We start from the raw sequence: 23,254 nt of genomic DNA on the forward strand, positions 1-23,254 counted from the left end.
GTTCATGTATGAATACAGGATGTTCAACCACAAAAATGGGAAATTATACTCCATATACTTATGATATATCCAAATACATTCTACTGTCATGTATAACTAAAAAGAACAAATAAAAAAAATTAAAAAATCTTCTCAGAGCAGACAAAGGAAAACGAAAAAGAAAGAAATCACTTATAAGTTACCTATATATTAAAAAGTTAACATTTAAAACTATTGATGCATTCTAATGTTTGTGGTGTGTGTGTGTGTGTGTGTGTGTGTGTGTGTGTGTGTGTTTGTATTTATTTTTGAGGGCCTGAAAAATAATATAAAAAACTATTAGGCAAAATGATTATAATTTGATTCTGACCGAGTATATATGTTTGTTATATCTAGGGAATAAATTTACAGATTATTTTCTTTCCATTTTAAAAATATATATTTATGGATTTCCAAATGATCCACATTAGTGTTTACAAAATTTATTGCCAGGAATGATCTTTCATGTCTGTCACTTAGAGTTAAGGGGTCCATTTCAACCCCAGAGTCTGAAACTTTGATCTTGAAGGAGACAAGTTTGCAGAGACAGGGTATGTTAATGATAATTCTCATGAATAGAACAGAACTTGATTATCATGAAGTTTTTGGCCATATTTTCTCATTTAAACCTCATAAGAATGCTAAACTAATCCCCCATACTGTGAGGAAAGCTGTAGTATAGTAATAGAGTGAACTTGCTTGATCTTGGACCTTTGAGATGGTCCTTGTTCAGATCTTTCACCACTGACCCTTGTACTGAGCCCATATTGGCTTTCAGGACTGTGAGAGTCTCTAACCAGAGGCCAAAGGCTGATGATTTATTTATTTTGCTTGAGCTGTTCATGGCCCCCTTTTTCCCTACCTTTTTTATGTCATATTGCCTCTGCCTCTGGTTAGTGACACTTCTGACCAGAAAGGAAAGGAGAACAGAACAGAACCACAGTAGGGCACAGGAGAAACCAAGGGAAGTTTCTCTTATGTAAAGCAAAACATTTAGCCAGTTGTTACTTTCCACCCCAAGCTGGCTAGGATTTGTTGTGACTGTGCTATGTAATCTATGGTGACTTGTTTCCCCCCTGTAGTCCTCAGTTTCTCCATCTGCAAAGTGAAGTTTTCCAAGTCTTGCATCCCTGTGGTTCTCTGGTGCTGGTGATATGTGATTTTATGATTCTGAGCTTCTGGGGAAAAGAGTCAGTTGCAAAGCTGTATTCCAAAACCACCCCGACTGACGCGGGCCCTCCTCTCTGCTTTTGGAGTGGGCCCAAAGGAAAGGTCATTTTTATAGACATCTTGAGGTTGTGTTCCAATGTCCTCATTAAAAAACAGGAGTCCAGACTGGCAGTCCCAGGGGAATATTCAATCAAGGAGAAAAAGGCCAAGTCATTACGGGAACCCTGTCATCAGAGATGTAAACACAGCGTTCATTCGTGGACTTTAGATGAAAGTGTGTTATATTGTGTGCTCTCTCCTTATGTAGGTTCCATTTATCAAATGGGTTTGACCCTTCAGATAAGTCACCAGAGGTGGGAAGAGAGACAGAGAGAGAAGGAGAGAGAAAGAAAATTACAACTGTAAATTGTCTCTGAACAGTGAAAGATCAAAACAGCCTCTGGCTTTACTGCGTGAGTCACCCTTGCAGACAGACCACAAAAACAAGCGTGGCTTCTCTACTTAGCAGTCGTCTTCCTGTCTGGAAAGGAAACACTGCTCTGATTGGAGATATTGGCCATTTTGCAGACTTCAAAGTAACTTAGGCAACTGAATAGACAAGAGAGAGTACAGGTAAAACAATTCTCTGAGTGCTTGTTTGGAGAACCAGCTACTCTATTCTGATTTGAAGTTACACTAAAATGCTTTCATCTTTAGCCAAAGCTGTTTTTATTTTTATTTTCCTTTTTTTTTCTTACAATTTATAAAAATTGTGTTGGACTACAGGTCTAGTACATGCATCTGTTTTACCTCAAATAATATAAATTGTTTTTCTGGCTGAAACTTGGGTTCTAGGCACTAAGCTGAGCACTACAGGAGAAGGAGAGATGACTAAGGACCATCTAATGAGGAAGTAAGACAAATACTTACATCATGACTCAATGAAAGGAAATACAAACTAAAAATAGGAAAAACATGAGACCATGAGGGGGTTAAGAAACCAGAGGTGGATCTTGATGGATGGTCTATCAGAATAAGAGGACAGTGTGCCAACAGACATTTTGTATATCTGGGATGTAGCAATGAATCCAAATTCAGCTTGAAATGTAGCATACATGTAAAGGAGTAGAAGAAATAAAACTGAAAGGAAAGATTGGGATCAGATCTAGAAGGAGTTTGAATGCCTGGGTGAAGAGTTTGTCTCTTATGCTATTTGCTGTAGAGACAGGAAGGAAAGAAGCAGAAACAGTATGGAAAGATAAGCTAACCTTAGCGAGGGAGAGATACAAAATCCAGGAAGATCAGTTAGTGGACTCTTCCAGAGTTCTGAGACAACATTGATTATGGTCCCTCACTGAGCTCATTCCCTTTGGAGCCAGGAGAGGGTTTATGGGAATGGGTGTGATATGGCTGTATCTGAACTTCTACTAAACGAGGACATCAGTATAAAAGTGTTCATCACAGAATGGCTCAGTGTATGTAAAGTCTTTGAGCTGAGGTGTCTGGGACCTGAGACTGGTCAGTTCAAATTAGCACAGATGAAGGAAGATGCCCCATTTCTCAGACATCCAGGCAAACCATGTTAGCTGTACTGCTTCCACAGCATGCGCCATTTGTTTCTTTGGGTTTTGAATGATGGAGTTGATTAGTCAATCCATATTTTCTTTTCTGTTTTTGATTTCTTTCTAGCCAAAGTTCCATATCTAAGTCTTTCAAAGATAGTGATACCTGGAAAGTAGAGCTCCTATTCTGCCTTTGCTGCTTGTTGGATCTTGGGTAAGATACTTGCCCTCTCTGGGTCCTGGTTTCCTATTCTGTAAAGTGAGCCTGTTATGTCATTCAGTGTCCAGGGCCCTTCCTCGATCCAACAGTTTAGATGTATACCCAGAACAAGCAGTGTCCTTTACTAAAGTTATCTTAGAAAACAAACCCATCTCCTTAAGCCCAGGAGTAAGCACTTATGTATCATTCTTTTCAACACATTCTGGGTTGTGTTAATAGAGTCACACAGAAGGTAAGTAATGGTCACAAGGACATGCAATGATTTACTACCTATTGAGGACTAGGATCTCAGCTGCCTGACTCCCAGCCCAGTGTCCTCTCTACTCTCCCAGGCTGTACTGATATCAAGGCAGGGTCAGTGAAATATTTCGCAAGAAATGTGCTTAGTTTTCTCTGATGGTTCTTGAGTATACTGCATTTCCATTGTTTCTTCTGAGTGAGGCTAGGCTATTAGAAAGGGAATCGTTTTGCTGGGGTCACTGCAAAGTTATACTAGTTAAATACATTTCCTTCAAGCTACTTCCTTTCATTGGAATGTGTGCAGCTACTGAGGTCCCCTTTATGATCAGAGCTTCCATGAGCAGCTGTAGGAGATGATGCACTTGGATGTGGTCAGCTAGAAAAAACTGGATCATCTATACTTTTCAATGTGGGTCTCTCTGACCATGTAATCATATAAGTTCTGGGTCAAAAAGGATATTGGGGCTTATTCAGTCCATGGCCCTCTCCACTTTACTAGAGTGGCTTTAGTGGTTGTTTAGCATGACCTTATATTGTCAACTGTCTCTTGACACTACCGTATACTTGCCCCATAGTTATCTCAAACCCACCATATCTGAAGCAAAATCTGTGTTACCTTCCCCAGATACTTATATTTTCTTCTCAGATTCCACTGCCATCTATTCAGTCCAACAAGCTAAAACCTGGTCCTTTTACACACATTTTTCTTTTGGATATAATAATTCCTGATTGTGCTTCCTCTGAAGTCTCTCCACAGCCATTCTCTTTTGAACCCACTTCCATTGTCCCTATTCAGGCCCTCCACCATACTTCTTGGACTACACAGCCTCCCAAATGATTTCTCAGAGTCTTTGGTAGGCAAGTGTACATTTTAAAATTATAAATAGTACGTATTTTACAAACTGATCTACCATGGAAATTTTTTTTTTACCCAGAGCATCTTTTGGGGAATACTGGTCTAGGTTTTCCAGATGAATTGTAGTCCCCATCATTGTCACATCTGTCCACCCCTCTTTGTCACTAAACTTGTTATTTCCTCTGCTTAGAATGCCCTTCTTCCAGACTCTCGCCATCTGTGGACATCCTACGCATGTTTCACGGCCCAATTCAAATGTCTTCTACTTTCTGAAACCTTCTTTGATCTCATGTCCTAGCATAACCCCCTGAGTGCTCTGAGGGCTGTGTACCCAAGTCTATTATAAATTTGAATCATATTCTAGTTGTGTGAGTTTGTGTCTATCAGTCAACAATTTCTAAGCTCTCTAAGGGCTGGGAACTCTATGTTCTTCCTCTCTGTTACACAAGTGCCTAGCATGTTGATTTTGTCTTTGTTCACTTCCTCCAACACTGATTGAGTAACTTGGTTGATTCTTGATGGACTTCATGTAATAAATGAACTTAGAAATTCTAGAAAAGTGTAACCAGTCTCTTTACCTCTGCTTCTTCTACCTGGGTCTGGGTGGGAAATGAGGATGGGCTGGGACATGGCAGTATTGGCTTAGAAGAGAAGAGAGAACAAAGTTATGGACAATGATAGTACAAAGTCTTTATGGGAGAGGAATTCTGGGAGAGGGGAACTCCTTCTAAAGTGGAGTTGTTAGGGAAGTCCCCTGAAGTTACAGGATGACATCTTATATTTACTGAATACTTGTTCTGTGCAGAACATTGCTCTAGGAGCTGTGGAGATATGTGAACCTTCAAGGAGCCTCTTATGAGAAGTTAGACTTCCTGAAAATTCCTGGATCCTATTAACAGAAACAGTTCAGCTAGCTGGACAAACATAGGGAAATTTGCTTTAAGAATGTGAGCATGCCAGAATCCAAGGGTAAGGAAGCAGGGAGGTCTTGAGGTGGGAAGGAGCCAGAAGAAGTAGAACCATAAGGACCTCAGGATGTGGCACTACTTTGAAATGGTCCTTTCTGAGTGTCTGTTTTGCTTTTCTTTCTGGCTATAGGCCAATATTCTTAGTGTTTCCAGTGATTTGGAAATCTGTATCAGTATCATGGTAGCAGTGAATACCACATCTTTGTCGAGTTGCTTCGGACATGTCATTTTCCCAACAATGAAATGAGAGATCGGATTGGCTCAACTGTCAACTGGATGTCCTGCTTTGACAATTTCTGCCTTAAATATATTTTTTAAACTTGGTAGGATTATATATAAATATGAAATATCTTAAGAAATAGTGACTTCTTGGGAAAATTATTTTCCAACTTCAGATTTCAATGGCCTTTTTTAGATAAAATGTGTTTTGTTATAACAAGTAAACATACATTTCTTTTTTTTTTATGTGTAACTGTTTCCTACCTAAGAGTATTCTGGGCCTGTCTAATGCTTTCTGCCATCTTTCCTCTTCACTTCTGTTGATAGTGCACAATTTCTAAGTCATGTCTCCCATTTTCTTGCAACTCTGGGTCAAACCAAGGATACTATGGATACTACTGCATATTTCAAATATAGTTGCCAAAATATCTTCCAGTATCCTAAAATAGCTAAGAAACTCTTCAGTTTGGGGACAGTCCATGCATTCCCCATCTGTGCATAATAACACTTCCATGTGTACACCACTACAGAATTTATAGTATGTTTCTATGTCTATTACCTTATTTGGTATCCACAACAATCATCAGTCACTCAAGAATCTTTGTTGAGGACATAGGGTGTACCAGACCAGTATTGGGGTAGATGTAGTGTTATAATTTTGAACAAGATAAAAAAAGTATGATATCAACCTATGGAACTGACAGTTTAGAGGAGTTTATATTTTTATTAACTCTTTTAGAGACAAAGACATTAAGGTGAAATAATTTGTCCCATTCAGTGACAAATCCAGGACTCACCCTGGCTTCCCATTCCCAACCTAGGATTCTGTTTTACCACTGCCTGTCTCAAGAACCATTGAAAAATTCCTAAGCACCTCCCAGGAGTCCACTGATAAAACTATCTAATGCCAATGAGCATGTCAAAGTGGCAAACAGAGAAACCAAGCATCAAAATTAAGCAAGCAATAAAAGAAACCAACTTCTAAAAGCCCCCAAGTGCATGTTGGGATGAGGGAGCTCCCAAACCAAAACAACTAATAAAAACAACAGCCACTTGAAAATAATACAAAAATTAAAAGACAGAGAAAAATGTTTTCTTCCAAACCCAGCAGCTAGCATACTGTCCCCAAGTTGTAGAAAGCAAGATGTGTTGTGAGCATTCAGGTCCAACTGAGAATAGAACTCTGCATCTTTGTCTTCCACATAGCCTTATTGACAGGCTGCAAAGGACTCAAATGTGAAGAGGCTACAGCTTTGCTTTGAATGTACCATCAGTAGGAGTCCCATAGGAGTTTCCAAAGAGAGGCAGGAGACCTGATAGAACAAGGGGCTTCTTCATGCCTACCATACTTTGTGCTGCTGTTCTAAGCTAGCTGCCTCCTGACTCCAATGACTCTGTATATCTAATGCAGGCCTTGGTTGATGCACAAGTAGAAAGGAAGATGTGGTATTTGTTTCCTGAACTGTACTAATAGATCTCCCAAGTTAAATCATTGTACTTTTATATTTATCTCTGTTCCCCTTCATTTTTAAGCTAAAAGATATAGCTCTGGGATACTCAATCCCACAGATGGTGGACAAAAACTGAGGGGAAAGAGAAGATTTTTCTTTGAATTCATGAGGGCTCTAATAAGACTATGGCACCTGTCTCAAGAGGAAGAGGATGTATATGTAAAGTATGATTGCATTATAATATAATAAGGAACATGCATAAATTTTGCAAAATCCCAGAGGATAAAGTGAAAATCAATCTGGGTGGGTGCTTCAGAGCTGGACCCTAAAGGTGGAAGTCTCCTCTTTAGAAAAATGTAGTTGGGGCTGAGAGGAGGAAGGCAAGGGAAAATCATGCCATATAAGCAAAGGCTTGGGGCTATAAAAGGACGGTATGCTCAGGGAGTGTTTGATGAAATACTGACTGCATTTCTGGTAGCAAAACACTGGTGTAGAGAAATAAAGTTGATGGATTGTCAGGTTTTCAGGTAGACTAGCCACTTTAACAACCAATGAATTTATCTCAGAATCTTAAGGAGTAGACTTATTTCTCACTCCCTTCACAGTGCAGGGTGGCAAGGAGTTACGCTCCAGACAGCCACTCAGAGTCCCAGGTTCTTTCCATCTTGTAGCTCAGCCCTCCCATTAGTCCCATATCTTTATCACTCAGCTGGTGGGTGGGAAAAAAATTATAGAAAGGAAGATCCTGAACATATAGAAAGTTTAAAGAGGAAACCTGGAAGTTTCTTACTTTACTCCAACTCAGATTCCTTTGACTGAGCCTAACCACCTAGGTACATTTAACTGCAAGGGGTCCTGGGAATAAGAAGCTAAGGGGAGAATCCACTGTTCAGTATAACACTCTCTATCACAGTTTGGAGTCTGGAGATCAGAGGATGAAGATAATGAGGACATTTTGCACACTTGCTGAAGCCTTCTAGAAGGTCTGGGGAAGACCATGTGATCAAGGAATCACAGAGGGTTGTGTGTGAGAGGTACCTCATAGCCAGATTCTCAGAAGAAAGGAGACGGATGATTCTAATTGAAAGATGCTTGTACACAGTTGAAAACAATCTGTTCCAGCCATGAGAAAATGGACAAGAAATCGTTCTAGCTCACTCTTAAAATGGTAGCACAAGGAAATTCAGCCAAGTAGACAACTCACAGTCGCAACATTTATAGATCACCGTGTGCTTTGCTGTATGCTCACACACAAAGTTCTCAGTTGGTCCTCACAGTAGCCTTAGGAGGAGGACACGATTGAAAATTATTGTTCCCCTTTTTAGAAATGGAGAAACCTTTGCCCAGAGAGATTAAGTGACTTGTGTAGGCCTAGTGGAGATGCTGACCAACTCTGGGGCATTGACCCAGATCCAACTCTGTGCATGAGGCCAGGATCTTGTAGAAGTTTTCCTTAATCCTCCACCTTCTGTCTGCCTGACTTTTGGAATCAGTGAATCAACTCCTCATTCAGAGAGCATGTACACGTTAGCTGTCAAACAGCGCACGCAGCATCTGACAACCCTAATATCACTGTTTGTATTATCAGACAATTACCAGCCGAGCTCGTATTCATAATTTGACTAACAACCCGCGACAATGATTATTTTTCCTTTTCTGGCAAAACAAATATAGCAGCATTTTCTTTTCAGCATCAGCGCTGATGCTCCTTGGCATTCTATCAGCTGAAGGATTTTTTTTTTTCAAAAAAAAAAAATGTTAGTCGTACTCCCCCACATCTCGCTAACTTTACAGTCCCCCATGGCATCTGTGTGCAGTGAACTGAGCTGTTGAGACTAAATGTAATTTGCAATCAAGCTTCTGTTAACATGGAAATGTACCGGCTGGTCTGCTGCAATATGGGTTCTCATTCTGTCTAGCATATGGTTGCATTAAATCCAGTCTCCAGAATGTCTCTTGTTACCACATTGTCAATCCGTGCAGAGCAGAGAACCCTAAAAAATCACTAAAGGAACATATTTTTGGAATTGGCGCTTCTATTGGATCTTGACAAGAGCTGTCCAAAGACATACTTGGTTACTTGAAATGAACTAGCCCTGTCAAATCCATGCACACATACACACATAGACACACAGCAAACTTGAAAAATGGGTTTGATGGTCTGTAGTTGCAATCCTAGGATTTACACTGGAGGACAAAGAATAAGATGTGGAACTCAGTTCACTAGTTACATTTAAGACTGGTTTATTTATTTAGTTTTTCTTGCTTTCTCAATCTTCAAGGAATCCCAGAATATTTGAGTTAGATGGGACTTTAGAAATCTTTGCAGCTCAAAGAACAGGCTCCAGGATTAGATCAACCTGGGCCCGAATCCTGACCCTCAGCCTGCTTAGCCTGGTCACAGTGGGTACATTCTGATGTTTTGTGTGCCTCAGTTTCTTCTTCTGTGAAATAGAGAGAAATGAGGGTTACTTCACAAGTTAGAGCCTTCTGGAGGACTAAATGCCCGAGCACCACACCTGCCTCAATAAATGATGGCCATTTGTATTAGTAACCTCTTTGCCACCACCTCCATTCTGAAAATGAATGCTTAAATCCATCCCAAAACATTACCTGGTGTTTTTCTTTTCTTTTCTTGCACCCCTCTGTTGTCCACAGTGCCAGTCCCTTCTAAAGAAGCCCATTTTCTTCGGTATGACTATGTTCAATACTTCGTCCTTATATGAAGCACAGATCTGTCCTCCACCTTCACCTTTCTTTCAGGATACCCAGTCTAATTTGATGCGCTCCTTTGAGTACCTGAGGAGGGTAATCGTACTCTATAAGCACTCTGCTTTTGTTTAGCCCCTATAAGTTCTTCTGACAACTCAAAGGGGAGCCCCTTCATCAGGCTGGGGTGTGCTCAGTTTTGTCTGTGTTGCTCTAGATCTCAGAAGTGTGGACTGAGCACAGTATTGGAGTTGTTACACCAAACTGGTCCTACCTGGTGATATGTGAGGATTAGCCTGATTTCTTTAACACATCTGGAAAGCGGACCTTTTTGCACACAGGATCCTCGGGTTTTATAAATATATCACTCCATGGAAAATTTACAAATAGCAGTTTTCAAACTATTCTTTCATACTTTAAATTCAATAGTGGGAGGAACTTTAGACTTATAGGTCTCTGCATCATGTTGTGGAGAAAAATCATTTTCCCAGAGAGTAACTGCCCCTCCTTATGAACCTGCAAATATCCTGAGTGCTCAATCTGCAAATCTGAAGTTTTGTGGATTTCATTAGATGTGCTTCAAGCAGGAAACCACGCACAGAAAGTGTGTGAGACACCCATGTACTGGGATGCAATATTCCTCCAATATTTGAAAAGCGATTGGGAGGTCAAAACAAAATGAGGGAAAGCATTCTAGTCACTCGTTCATTAATTTGCTTAAAAACTCTTTGTGAGCCAGACATCAGGGATGTCTAACAAGCTGTTCCTGCCATTGAAATGCTGGCAGACAGGTTAAAGTCAATTAAGATAGAGGGTGACAGGATCTATAATAGGTCAAGTGCAGGGTGCTCTGAGGGCCACCTCATCTCATCTTGAGGGGCTCAACATCCAGAGATAGGGACAAATGTAAGCACTTTGAAGAAGGAAATTATTCAACCGATGTTTTCTGAGCACTCAGGATATGGTTAATCTACAATGAAAACTAAGATACTGCTTGAAATTTATCAAATTTAACAACCTCAGGTATTTTTATGTGTGGGCTTTAATCAAGTACAACTACACACACACACACACACACACACACACACACACATAATTTGAACAAGCTGCAGTAAGTCTTATGGAGGAAAAGGATTCCAGAGAATTCTAGTAGAAAAATTAGGTGGGCCTCTGATTTGAGGGGATGCTTCTCCAAGTGCATCCATGTAGAGGTTTGAGACAGGAGAAGCAATAAGAATGAGAGAGATAAGGAGGGTGTGTGTGTGTGCCAAGACTGGAAAGAAGGACCATGCTTGGGGAGTTTGAGGAAGTGGAGGAAGCAGTAGCAGGAAAAGGACCAGGGAAGGTTTTGCAGAACATGTGGCCTCACTCGGGAGGCTTACCATGTACAGAGGAAAGATAAGGCATTCAGGCAGCAGGGGCTATATGCACAGAGGTGTGGAGGCCCAAGAGGACACATCCAGTTCTGACAGAGAGAAGTTCAAGGATGGCCAGAAATGGAGAGGATGGCTGTTGCAGATCATAAATGGCATCGTAAATGATGTCAAGGGATTAATTATATCTGGAAATTCCACAAGCAATGATGATATACTAAATTTGTCTTATTGTTAAATAATTAAATTCAATAAATTAAATTGTATCTCCGCTTTGTAACTTTGGTCCCAGCTGTGATTTGGGATCTGCGGTGCCTTACATGTTGTCAATCTGTGGACCTCCATGTGGTGACATGGTGCTGTGATCCCTTGATGCAGGGAGCCAGCAGCTTCTGAGGTCCACGGAGACGCTAGCTTCAGCCCCGGAGGGATGTGTGCAAACTGCTTTTGCATTCCGACAGGAAGGTTTCACCCAAAGGTGTGAAGGATGAGTCACCCCATGACGCAGATTATTTTCGGCTGCAAGTTGGCCATCTCTTATTGAGATCACAGAAATGAGAGGCCTGTTAGATTATTCAGCCCAGCACTCAGACTCGGTGGAGAAACTCATTAGCTCCATTTAATTAGACAAACCAAACCCTTTCAAACCTACTTTAATGTCAGCTACTTCCTACCACCTCATTAATATACTTTTTAGAAATTTTACACCTTTAATGTGGGAATGATTTTCTTAATTCTTTCAACACCAGAACTCCATAGATTCCAGCTACTTAGCTAGAGAACAAGTAGCACAATTATATAAGTGGCAGTCATGGTGCTTTGAACCAATATCTCTTGGTATTATTATATATGAGATTTTTGGACTGAGTTTTCTGTGTATATTCTCGACAAAAACAGACATCTCACCCTATAAAATTGCAATTATTATGACTATCATTTTTCTTTGTAGCATTTTACAATTCTCGAAAAGCTTTACATCAATCAGTGGATTCTCATAAAATGCTAACATAGATTAGGGGCAGGCAGTATTATCTCCATTTTAAAGATGAGAGTAGTTAAAGGATTTCTCAGAATGACAGTAATGTGCTTCAAGGGTTGACAATGAGGACACAGATTTCAGGCCCAAGTGTCTCGTGATACTATTCTGTTAATAACAAATAAGATGTTGGAAGGAGATGCTGGTTCTGTGGAAAAGATTATAAATTTGGTTTAAGAGATGTGAACTTCAGCTGAGTAGAGGACCTGGCACTGTATGAATATTTGCATAGTATTGTCTCTCAGCTGCTCCAGAGCTGCATAAGCACAGGCTTTTCAGCCTAGCAGAGGTCAGCATTTTTATTAAGTCAAGATCTTTTTGAATTAGCCTGAGAGTCTATGGTTAGGAAGTAACCTCTCAATCCATCCTAAATGTAAGATAACTGATCTATTCTGGCTGACCACAGTACAGGTAAAGGTGTTTAAATGTTTTCATACCCTTTATCTTATTTGATACTCTCAGCACTGCTGTGAGATTTGCATTCTTGTCTCTCACACACCAGTCAAGAAATGGAACTCTGTTAAGGTGCAAAAACTATCCAATGGCTAATAGTGGAACCCTGGGGGCTTGGATCTTGAGCCTCTGCCTCCAGGGCAGGAACTTATTCCACTATTTCCAGTGCAATTAGCTTAAGCTTCTGCTTTCCTCTTTCTGCAAAAGGTAGGAAACCTTCCCTTGGGAATCTTCAGATTCTCTTCCCAGGCTTCTGATCAGACCAGCTTTTTAGAAAGGCTCTTGTATCTGTCACCTATATTTTAGCAGGAATTTGAAACTTTGGGTTTTTTCTCTTGAGGTATACATATTCTCATCATTATAATCGCCCTGTTAGCTATAATAAATAACTTTTTGAGCCTTTGCTATGCTTTTGGCACTGGAATACAATAACAGACAACCAGATATTCCATGCCTGTCCAGACTTCACACACATGTGGCAGGAAAGCTCTCTTTCCTGAAAATGCTCCTCAGGACCCACATATTTCACAGGTAACCATTTACTCCTGCAATTTTAAGGCATTTTTTAACCTTAATTTTGGGGCTAGGAATATTTAGCCAAATATTTTGCTGGAAAGAATATAGGCAACAAAGAGAGAAAAAAAAAACATGAAACAGTGAGGATACTGTATACTTCAAAGAGGCAGGTGGTTCTGCTGTCAAACTGACATTAAAATATAGCTGGGGGTGTGGATGTGTTTTTTCTCAATAACCCTGGGAAGAAACGATTTTGGTAGCTTCACAAGGGTTTCTATTTTTAATAAAGGGGGTGTCCTTGCATTTGATCATAGGACTAAATCCTGACACCAGGAAGTAGTTTGAGCTTTATCTTGGTTCTTGCTGAGGTTTTGGAACAGATTGTAACACAATTGACTCATGAGCACCTTAAAGAAAAGAGACTGATCACTAGGAATTAATATGAGTTTACTACAAACAGGTGGTGCAGGACACATCCTATTTCTTATCACATTACTAAAAAGGAAAATCCGCGTATTAGAGGAAGTTTTTGTAATGGACTTAACATGTCCTCTCTGATGTGATTGGACATAATGTGGTGAACTAGGAGCAAGGTCCTATCATATTCATGGGTCTCGTGGTTGGCTGAGCAAAAAATGGCTCCTAAGTGTTGCTACAGTTCCATGTAGATGAGAAGGAGATCTCAAGTGATGACTGACAACCATGTTTTTCTGCTTAATATTTTTTCACAAATTATTTGGAATATTATCCAGAAGGAATAATACTCAAATTTTCAGGTTATACCATACTAGAATAAAAATCTGGGGAGAATAAGAGGAAGGGGGGAGTACAATCAGTGGGTACAATGTTATTTGATAAGGGGAATAAGTTCTGGGATTCTATGGCACAGAAGGGCAAATACAATTAACAATAATGTATTATACATATCCAAAGAGTTAAAAAGGAGGTGTTTGAGTATATTTACCATGAGGAATAGTAAAATTTTAGGGTAGTAGATATGCTATTACCCCGATTGGTCACTACACAATTCTATGCATGAATTAAACAATTACATCATACCTCTTAAAGATGCACAAGAATTCTGTGTCAATCAAAAGTTTTTTAAAAACTGAAAAAGCAAATACCACAGACTTGCAAAGCGGTGGCATGAGCTCGTGCTCTGCCAGAGCTGAAAAAGCTCTAGCTATGAAGGAAGAAATTGCTGACCTTGAGGCTACGGATATATTTGAGTTGGTAGAGTGGTGGCCTCACATGCACAAGGCCCTGGGTTCATTCCCTAGCAAAAAAACAAACAAAAAAACCCCTGACCTTGTCTCTTGTCTCTGGTGCTACTTGACAGCAAGGTAACAACGAGCAGGGGATCCATCTCTCTGAGAGTTCAAGCTTACCACCTGTGAAGTAGCCATGTATTGTTTTAATTTTTTAAATCAATATGAAAATTTAAAAGGAAGCATGCTAGGACTTGATATCATGCCTGGCACGTGTTTTCAATTAATTAATTGCTATAGTAATAATTAAAGATTTATTTCTAAAGTGATCTAGAAACCAGTCATGGTGCCACACATCTGTAATCCCAGTGCCACAGGAGGCTGAGGCAGAATCACAACTTTGAGGTTAGCCTCAGAATCTTAATGAGACCCTGTCTCAAAATAGAAAATAAAAAGGGCTAGGGTTGTAGCTTCGAGGTAAAGTGCCTCTAGTTTCTGTCCCTAGTACTGCTAAATAGATAGATAGATAGATAGATAGATAGATAGATAGATAGATAGATAATCTATATTTTCTAGAGCACAGAGCTAAAATCAGCACAAGGAAGTAAAGCAGATGTACACTGTATACATGGGGATGGTATTGGAATCATCAGGATTAAATTCATGACATAAGGCTTCGAAGAAATGCTTAGCTCATGACAGCCTCTTTTAATATATGTTAATGATGAAATAATTAGCCAAGCAGATTTTAAAATAAAATAAAAAACACCAAAGAGGATCCTATTGATATTATATCTGTCAAATGTTTTCATATATGAAGGGATTTCATTGGAGAATGTATGGATATATTTATTCTGCATTATTCTCAAGAGCATAACTAGTCTAAAATTGGATGGAGTTTAAAGGAAAAGAAATTTAGATGATACTAGAAAACTTTGTGTTGTAGTCAGAGCTTCCCTATCATGGATCTGTGTGCCTGAGGGTAGGGGGAACACAGGAGACCCTCCACCTGATAGCTGGTTCCTCTGGTATTGACTGACACGGAGGCTGCGCTGGTGGCATGACGGAGACATGGGCATTGTGAGTGTATCTCTATTACTGAATATTGGTTTTGTTTGGGGCAGTGAGTTAAATGCTGGTGCCAAAATATAAGAATATGTCTCAAATCTTCAATGAGGTCATAGCTGGAGAGAAAAGGAGCCCTGAAGTCTCCTTGAGAGAAAGAGGAAGACTTGGAAGATTAGTAGGGGTTTTCCAGGCAGGAGAGTGTTCCACTCAGAGAGAATCGCCAGTGTCAAGGTTAGAGGTCTGAGACATCATAATAAATTCCCCAAAAGACAAATGTTGCTGGGAGCAGACATTGCCAGGAAGGAAAGGATTAGATGATGAAGGCCCTCCAATGCCCTGCAAGAAGTATTGGGGCCTTGGGCTCTTTCCCTTTGCATCTTTTGTATCTTGGGCATAATTTGAGCACTGATCCCACTGTGTAATTGCTTTAGAACTGGTCTGCTCTATATACTATGAGCTCCTTGAGGGCAGGGACCATGTCTTATACATTCTTTTATCATCACAACCTACCCTGAGATTGCCACAGCTTATGAACTGAATAAATCCCACTGAATGAAAGAATAAATAAATGAAAGCAATATGGATTTCATTTACAGAATGGGTCCTGGTGTGATTTATAAAGAGGTTTTGGCTTTTCAGATTTTTCTGATGCTGTGTTGAAAGTAGCATCAAGAATTACTTCTAGAGAGCTATATCTTCTGCAGAGCATGTCTGCAGATGATAAAGCCAACGGCAATTGCTAATATTCATTTAACACACTGTACACATGCCCTCTGCTGAATACTTTACATGTCTTGTCATTTAATCTACACACTCTCTAGGGCATGTGTGTATCCCCCTCCCCACCTCTGTAGATGAGGAAGCTAAGATTTGCAGAAGCAAAGTAACTCAACCAAAGTCACAGAGTAAGGATGTGATGAAGCCAGAATTGGAACCCAGGTCTGCTTGACTCCAGAGACTGTGATGTAACTACTATACTCTCCATGAAATGAGGTATTTTACTCAGAAGAGGGCTGGGCTATCCAGGATGTCACATCTCCAGGGTCTACCCCTAGAGCCTCTTTAGAACTAAAAACGCTTTGATTTTTTTTTTTAAGGGAGACTTCTGGTTGCATTCTAACATAACCTCTCTTCTGACAGTGGTGAGAGAGAGAGTCTATAGGACTGGTACAAGTTTGGAGGAAGGAATTGGAGCAATAAGGATGTTAGAGCAGTGGCCACAGTGCCCTGCTTTCTACACATTACTGGGCCAGAGGTGGCAACACTTGGTCAGAGAACAGAGATTACAAAGTAGCAAGAGCAGGAGGCAATGAAAAAGTGAAAACTTCAGGCCCTTCTTGCCTTCACACTTCTAGTCTTAAAAGATCTTTGGGCTGTTTCTTTGTCTTCCACTTGGGTTGGGATGTCTCCTGTATGGGAGCTGCTTTGCTTCTGAGATGTTCCAGAGAACAGCATAGGTTCCATATAAAAGGGTCAGGAACTCCCCGCTTAGTGCTACCTCGAAGTTCAAGCCTGGAAGAGATATAAGGTCAGCCTGAGGTGCTTCAGACCTGACCGGCTATCAGTAGGAAAGAAGACCAGAACTCAGGGAAGATGCTGGCTTCAAAGCACTGAATACTTATCAAAAGAAAATGAAATCAGTATGCTGATGAGACATCAACATATTTCTTGCAACACTATTCACAATAGAAAAGAATCAACCTAGTTGTCCATCCATGGAGGAATGGATGAAATAACTAGAAGAAAATGTGCTATATTTACATAATGGAATACTATTTAGCCATTTTAAAAAGCACTGAAAACCTGAGTGAATTGGAGGATGTTATGTGAAATACAATAAGCCAGGCACAGAAATTCCAAGTATCACCGAAATGATCTCACTCATTTGTGTAATCTAAGAAAGCTGATCTCATAGAAGTATTGAGTGGAATCATGGTTACCAAAAGCAGAGGAGGGCAGGGGGCCGAGATGATAGAGAAAGCTTGGTCACTACACAAAAAATTATAGATAGGAGGAATACACTGTATCGCACAACAGAGTGATGTTAAGTAACAGCAGTGTAGCACGGATTTCCAAATAACTAGAAGAGAGGATTCTGAATGTTCTCACCAAAAGAAATGACAAATCTTTGAAGTGATAGAGATGTTAAACACAACGAATTGATTATTACACAGTATATATATATATATGTATCTAAACCATCACACTGTACCCCATAAATATGTACAATTATTATATATCAATTAAATATGGAGTAAAACTTAGAAAAATGTAAGTCCTGAATGTTTGGCTGACTTTTGCTTGCTGCTTGGGTCTGGCAGATGGGGGTGGGCAGGAGGTTAAGGAACCTCAACAGACGGAGGCAATCAGTGGGTGTTGGTAGCCATTCTTCCTAAATGCTAAAAAGATGGTCACCTCGTGTGTGCAAAGATCAAGCTCAAATCCAAGTTTCTCTTCTCTGGAACTCAGAAGAGTATAATTCTTTTACAAACCAAAGGAGGAATGTTTTCAGACAATGATAGCATATATGGAATACAATGGCTGCCGTGGCTCTGATTCTGGGGTGTGAATTCTACTGAACAGTCCTAAGATCTCTGTCTGCAGAGATCTGTTTGTCTGTCTGCAAGGACAGAGATGAAAGGCAACTTGTTATAAAACCCAAAACCCTCCCCTCCCTTGTGACTGGTAACAGAAAGATGTCCACATACTGCCATCTGGTGGTTGCTACTGGTCACTGCAGCATGAATGAGACCATTCAAAGGTACAAATTCCTGGCCTTGAGGGACTCTAACAGGGTGGGGGGTGGGGGACCTGACATGTTAACAAATAATGATAACTTGATAAGCATTATTTTAAGAAAAAAGGTGCAAAGTGTTATGAAAACACAGGGCCTCTCCCTGGGGGTGTGGGGAAGAACTTCTGATCTGGGTCTTGAAGCATACCTTGAGGTATGCCTGTGGCAAAGAGCAAGAGGTTCATTCCAAACAGAGAGCAGCACTGTCAAGTACTTGGTGTAAGGTGTTGGTTTAATCTGGCTGGTAAGTAAGGAGACTGGGAAGAAGCTATAGAGAAAAAAAGGTGACCAGGAAAAGCCTTGAATACTTATCTAAAGCAATGAGGCTATTCAAAAGTAACCAATAAGAAGATAATGGGATCATATTTCAGTGGTAAAGAAGTATGGACAATAAGTACATATGCTTTTCTAACATTCTGAACTCTCATTGCTTGAAATTGTCTATGAGAACCCATTTAGTGAAATAGGCCTAACCATACATAGCAGCTGGGATTGAAGCAGGAGTGGGGATTCAGACCCCGAAGAATGATCTCCTGTCTCACCCCACCCCACCCCCAACCACTGGTGGTGCAGGTGGATGCCTTTGTGCAATGTGAAAGCCTCTGCAGAACCTCATCTGATAACAACTGCCATGGAGGATTCCTAAGGTGACCCTCTTTGTTCTGGTTTTAGAATCTACTAAATCCTGTCCATCCTATGGAGTAGGATATTCATCAATTGAGTTCAAGATCTTTTCCTATCCCTTTTGCTACAGTTGTTCTGGAGATACAATTTTATGGTAATGCCATTTAACAAATTAACTTTTCCAAACACATGACCTAGATCACCCAGTCCCTGGCTCCCAGCTTTATTTCTCTAGAGGACATAGGTAGTAGGAGGACACATGAAGCCGTCTCTGCAGTATCAACTAAGCACCACTAGTCTGCTGCCCAATGTATTAATTCACATTCAGTATCTACGGCATATGTGTTATCCTCAACCCACAGATCATCTATGATGAGTTATAGGAAGAAATGCTTTTGCTCTTAGTAAGAGCAAGAAAACTGCTGCTTTCATTCCAAGAACTGTACTTTGTAAGTACTCAAGAGCCGTCTGGTGAGTGGATGAATTATCAAGCTCTGCAGGAGTTTCTGTTCTGTGAAGACATGTAGCTGCTGGATGGCATTTGCCATACGACAAGAGATCTCAGTCCAAGAATTGACGGACAGTGTCTGGTCCCCTGATGGACAAAGGCTGCTTTGTTCCAGCCAATGAGGTTATCTTCTGCTCTCTTCAGAGCCACACTTTCAGATGCAAAACACGAATTCCACCCACCAAACAGTATTTCCTCTTATTCCTTCTCATGCTCCTTGTCTTTACTAACGCCTTGCCCACTCTCTCTGCATGATGGGGTCAGTTTGCTCTCACTTTCCCACACTAACTTCTCTGTTTCGAGGCTGTGTCCGGAACTGCCTCCTTCTTGCCATCTGGTAGCTCTCTGTCACATCTCCCCACCCTGCACCCCCACCTTTTCTTGGAGGCCTTCACAAAAAGATGTTAACTTTCACTCAATGACTTTTCCCAGTACATGATTATGTACATAGTGTTTTCCGCTTGGTTGAATAACAACTTTAGCATTGACTCTTGCTTGCATTACTTAGGTTAATTGTTATTTTCCTGAGGGCACACTGACCAGTGTCATTTTATGTACGAAGTGCCAATTTTAATAAACATTAACTGAGTGAATATCACACTTTAGAACTAATGGGTCGGGGCTTGTTCTCTGTTTTATTAGAGGAAATGGAAATGGAACCTAGTCTCCTGCCTTTGATGAAGAGCAGCAAGGAAGGAGTGTTTTGCACATTTGTAGGCTTTGTGAGAACCCTTACTGTTCACTTAACCTTGTTAAGTTGTTTTTGTTCATTTCTAAGCCTGTGTCCCTTCACTCAATTGCTCTCCTTGAAGGCAGAAGCTGCTGTGCTTGTTTTGGGTCCTGTCTCATAGCACATGATCAGTCACCACTTCTTTTGATGGAGTTTTAATATCCTTTTAAAGACCCATCTGGATACTGAAAATATTTGGAACCTTGTCCTCCCCCCCCGCCGGAATTACTCTGAGTAAAACTAGTGAGGTGGTGAATAGGGCAGGTGACTCAGGTACTATCTTGTGTTGCTCAATAGATTCATGGCTCTTTGAGGACCTGGATGAACAGCCGTCAATGCAGGGAGCTGGGATGGATGATGTTAGTATATCTCTACTTGAGCCCTGGCTCTCCTAGTTATGTGAGTCCTGGGTAAGTCCCTTGTTTCGGGGCCTCAGTCTTATCATCTGTGATAAGTGGGACTAGATGCCTCAGGATCTTCCATTGCTGAAAATGCCTTGAATTTTAAGGGAGGGTTGTATCAAGTAATCCCCCCACCTAAAGTCTGAAATTGGAATGACTAATTTAAACTACTGAGTAATTTTCAACCAATAAAAATCCAGTAGTGAATCTTGTTATTTTCTAGAGATGCCTGTACAAAGACCTGTGTAAATAATGCAGATAGGATGCACACCTTCAAAGTGAGTCTGTTCATGCTGCATGTACTTGGAGTTTCAATAAGCTCAGGAATTCAAAACAGCAAGTATATTTTTCAGACACTCAGGACACTGGATTATTAGCTCACCAATAGGAAAAAGCTGATAGAGTGGGGGCAGGGAATTGACACCCCTAAAACAGTCTCACATCATAACCTAAGATTTTGAAGACACAGGTTTGACCCTAAATGGAGCTAAAACCATGGCACTGCAAAGGGCTTTGGAATAGGTTATTATTTGTACTTAGTTACCGATGGTGTTTAGCGCCTTTGGTTGTGAGAAAGAGAAACCCACTCAAATTGAGCAATGGAGAATTTATTTTAAGAATACACACATGTGAAAACAGACACATGTAGCTTTCCTGGGAGCCCGGCAAACCTTAGCCACAGGCCTCACAGCACCTCGGCGGGAAATGTGCTCTGGCTCCAACTGATGTGCTTGGGCTGCTCTGCCCCTGGGATGGGGAAACAGGGCACAGGCCCTGGTGGTGTTTCACCTTCAGTGTGACTCAACGACTCTATCAATTTCTGCTTCACTTAGAATCTGCTCTTTTCTCTTCATGTCACCACGCTGCACAGTTGACCTTCCCTCTAAAGACTGGAACAAAACAGGGATGCCCTCTTTCACCACTTCTATTTAACATAGTTCTTAAAACTCTAGCCAGAGCAATTAAACAGATGAAAGAAATTAAAGGGATATGGATAAGAAAAGAAGAACTCAAACTGTCACTGTTTGCCGGTGACATGATTCTATACCTGGTGGATCCAAAAGTTCCACCAGAAAAATTCTAGAACTAATAAATGAATTCAGCAAAGTAGCAGGATATAAAATCAACACCCATAAATAAAAGGCATTTCTGTAGATCAGTGACAAATACTCTGAAGGGGAAATGAGAAAAACTACCCCATTAACAATAGCCTCAAAAAAAAAAAAAAAAAAAAAGAAATTGGGAATCAACTTAATGAAAGAGGTAAAAGACCTCTATAATGCAAACTAAAGAAAGCAATTAAATAAGACCTTAGAAGTTGGAAAGATCTACTTTGTTCTTGGATAGGCAGAATTAATATTGTCAAAATGGCCATACTACCAAAGCACTATGCAGATTTAATGCAATTCCAATCAAAATCTCAATGACATTCTTCATAGAAATAGAAAAAGAAATCATAAAATTCATCTGGAAAAATAAGAGACCCAGAATAGCCAAACAATCCTTAGCAAGAAGACTGAAGCTGGTGGCATTACTATACCACACCTTAAACTATACTACAGAGAAATAGTAACAAAAATACCATGGTATTGGCACCAAAATAGACTTATAGACCAATGGTACAGAATAGGGGACACAGAGACAAACCCACATAAAATACAGTTATCTCATACATACTAGACAAAGGCACCAAAAACATATATTGGAGAAAATATAGCCTCTTCAACAAATGATGTTGGGAAAACTGGAAATCCATATGCAGTCAAATGAAATTAAGCCCCTATCTCTTACCATGCACAAAACTCAACTCAAAATGGATCAAGGATCTAGGAATTAGTCCAGAGACTAATTCTCTGGAATTAGTCCAGAGAAAAATTAGACCCCAAATTTCATCATGTCAGATTATGCCTCAACATCCTTAATAAGATTTCTATAGTGCAAGAAATAAAATCAAGAATCAATAAATGGGATGAATTCAAACTGACAAGCTTCTTCTCAGTAAAAGAAATTATCAGTGAGGTGAAGAGAGAGCCTACAGAATGGGAGCAAATTTTTACCACACATACATCAGATAGAGCACTAATCTCTAGGATATATAAAGAACTCAAAAAACTTAATACCAAAAAAACAAACAACCCAGTCAATAAATGGGTCCAAGAACTGAATGGACACTTCTCAGAAGATGATATACAATCAATCAACAAATATATGAAAAAATGTTCAACATCTCCAGTAGTTAGAGAAATGCAAATCAAAACTACTCTAAGATTTCATCTCAATCCAGTCAGAATGGCAGCTATTAAGAATACAAACAACAATAAATGTTGGCGAAGATGTGGGGGAAAAGGCATACTTATACATGCTGGTGGGACTGCAAATTGGTGCAACCAGTCTGGAAAGCAGTATAGAGATTCCTTGGAAAACTGGGAATTGAAGCACCATTTGACCCAGCTATCCCTCTCCTTGGTCTATACCCAAAGGACTTAAAAACAGCATACTGTGGTAAAGTAGCTACATCAATGTTTATAGCAGCACAATTCACAGTAGCTAAATGTGGAACCAACCTAGATGCCCTTCAACAGATGAATGGATAAAGAAACTGTGGTATATATACACAATGGAACATTACTCAGCATTAAAAGAGATTAAAATCATGGCATTTGCAGGTGAATGGATGGAGTAGGAGAATATCATGCTAAGCCAAATGAGCTAATCCCCCAAAACCAAAGGCTAAATGTTTTCTCTGATACGTGGATACTGATCCATAATTGCAGGGGGTGAGGGGGACCATGGGAGGAATGCAGGAACTTTAGATATGACAAACGAGAGGGAGGTGAAGGGAGGGGGTTTGGAGGTAGGAGAGATGGTGGAATGAGATGGGCATCATTACCCTAAGTACATGTATGAAGACATGAATGGTGGGACTCTACTTTGTGTACAACCAGAGACATAAAAAATGGTGCTCTATATGTATACTATGAATTGAAATGCATTCTGCTGTCATGTATAACAAATCAGAATAAATAAATAAATTTAAAAAAAAAGTCTGGAGAGACACAATCTGATTGGTGTGATTAATTGCCTTGCCCCTGGTGGGCTGATTAGCAGTTCTGTCCAAACTCCTTTGGCCAGAAACACATACTAGCATATG

The 23,254-nt window shown here is 40.2% G+C and overlaps 1 protein-coding gene across 13 annotated transcripts in view; it reads left to right on the plus strand.

Moving 5' to 3' along the window:
- Tprg1 (tumor protein p63 regulated 1) overlaps positions 1–23,254 on the plus strand; it is a 597,429-nt gene that overhangs the window by 421,342 nt on the left and 152,833 nt on the right. Inside the window, exon 2 of one of the 13 annotated variants that reach the window (XM_071615183.1) lies at positions 2,857–2,943. The exons of 10 other annotated variants lie outside the window; for them this stretch is intronic. The gene's annotated coding sequence lies outside the window, so the exon portion shown is untranslated. Of the gene's footprint in view, positions 1–1,708; positions 1,801–2,856; positions 2,944–23,254 lie in introns of those variants that run through there. 2 more of the 13 variants (XM_071615185.1, XM_071615182.1) reach the window with 2 other exon arrangements.

Source organism: Marmota flaviventris, chromosome 8 (genome assembly GCF_047511675.1).
Source record: "Marmota flaviventris isolate mMarFla1 chromosome 8, mMarFla1.hap1, whole genome shotgun sequence".
NCBI lineage: Eukaryota > Metazoa > Chordata > Mammalia > Rodentia > Sciuridae > Marmota > Marmota flaviventris.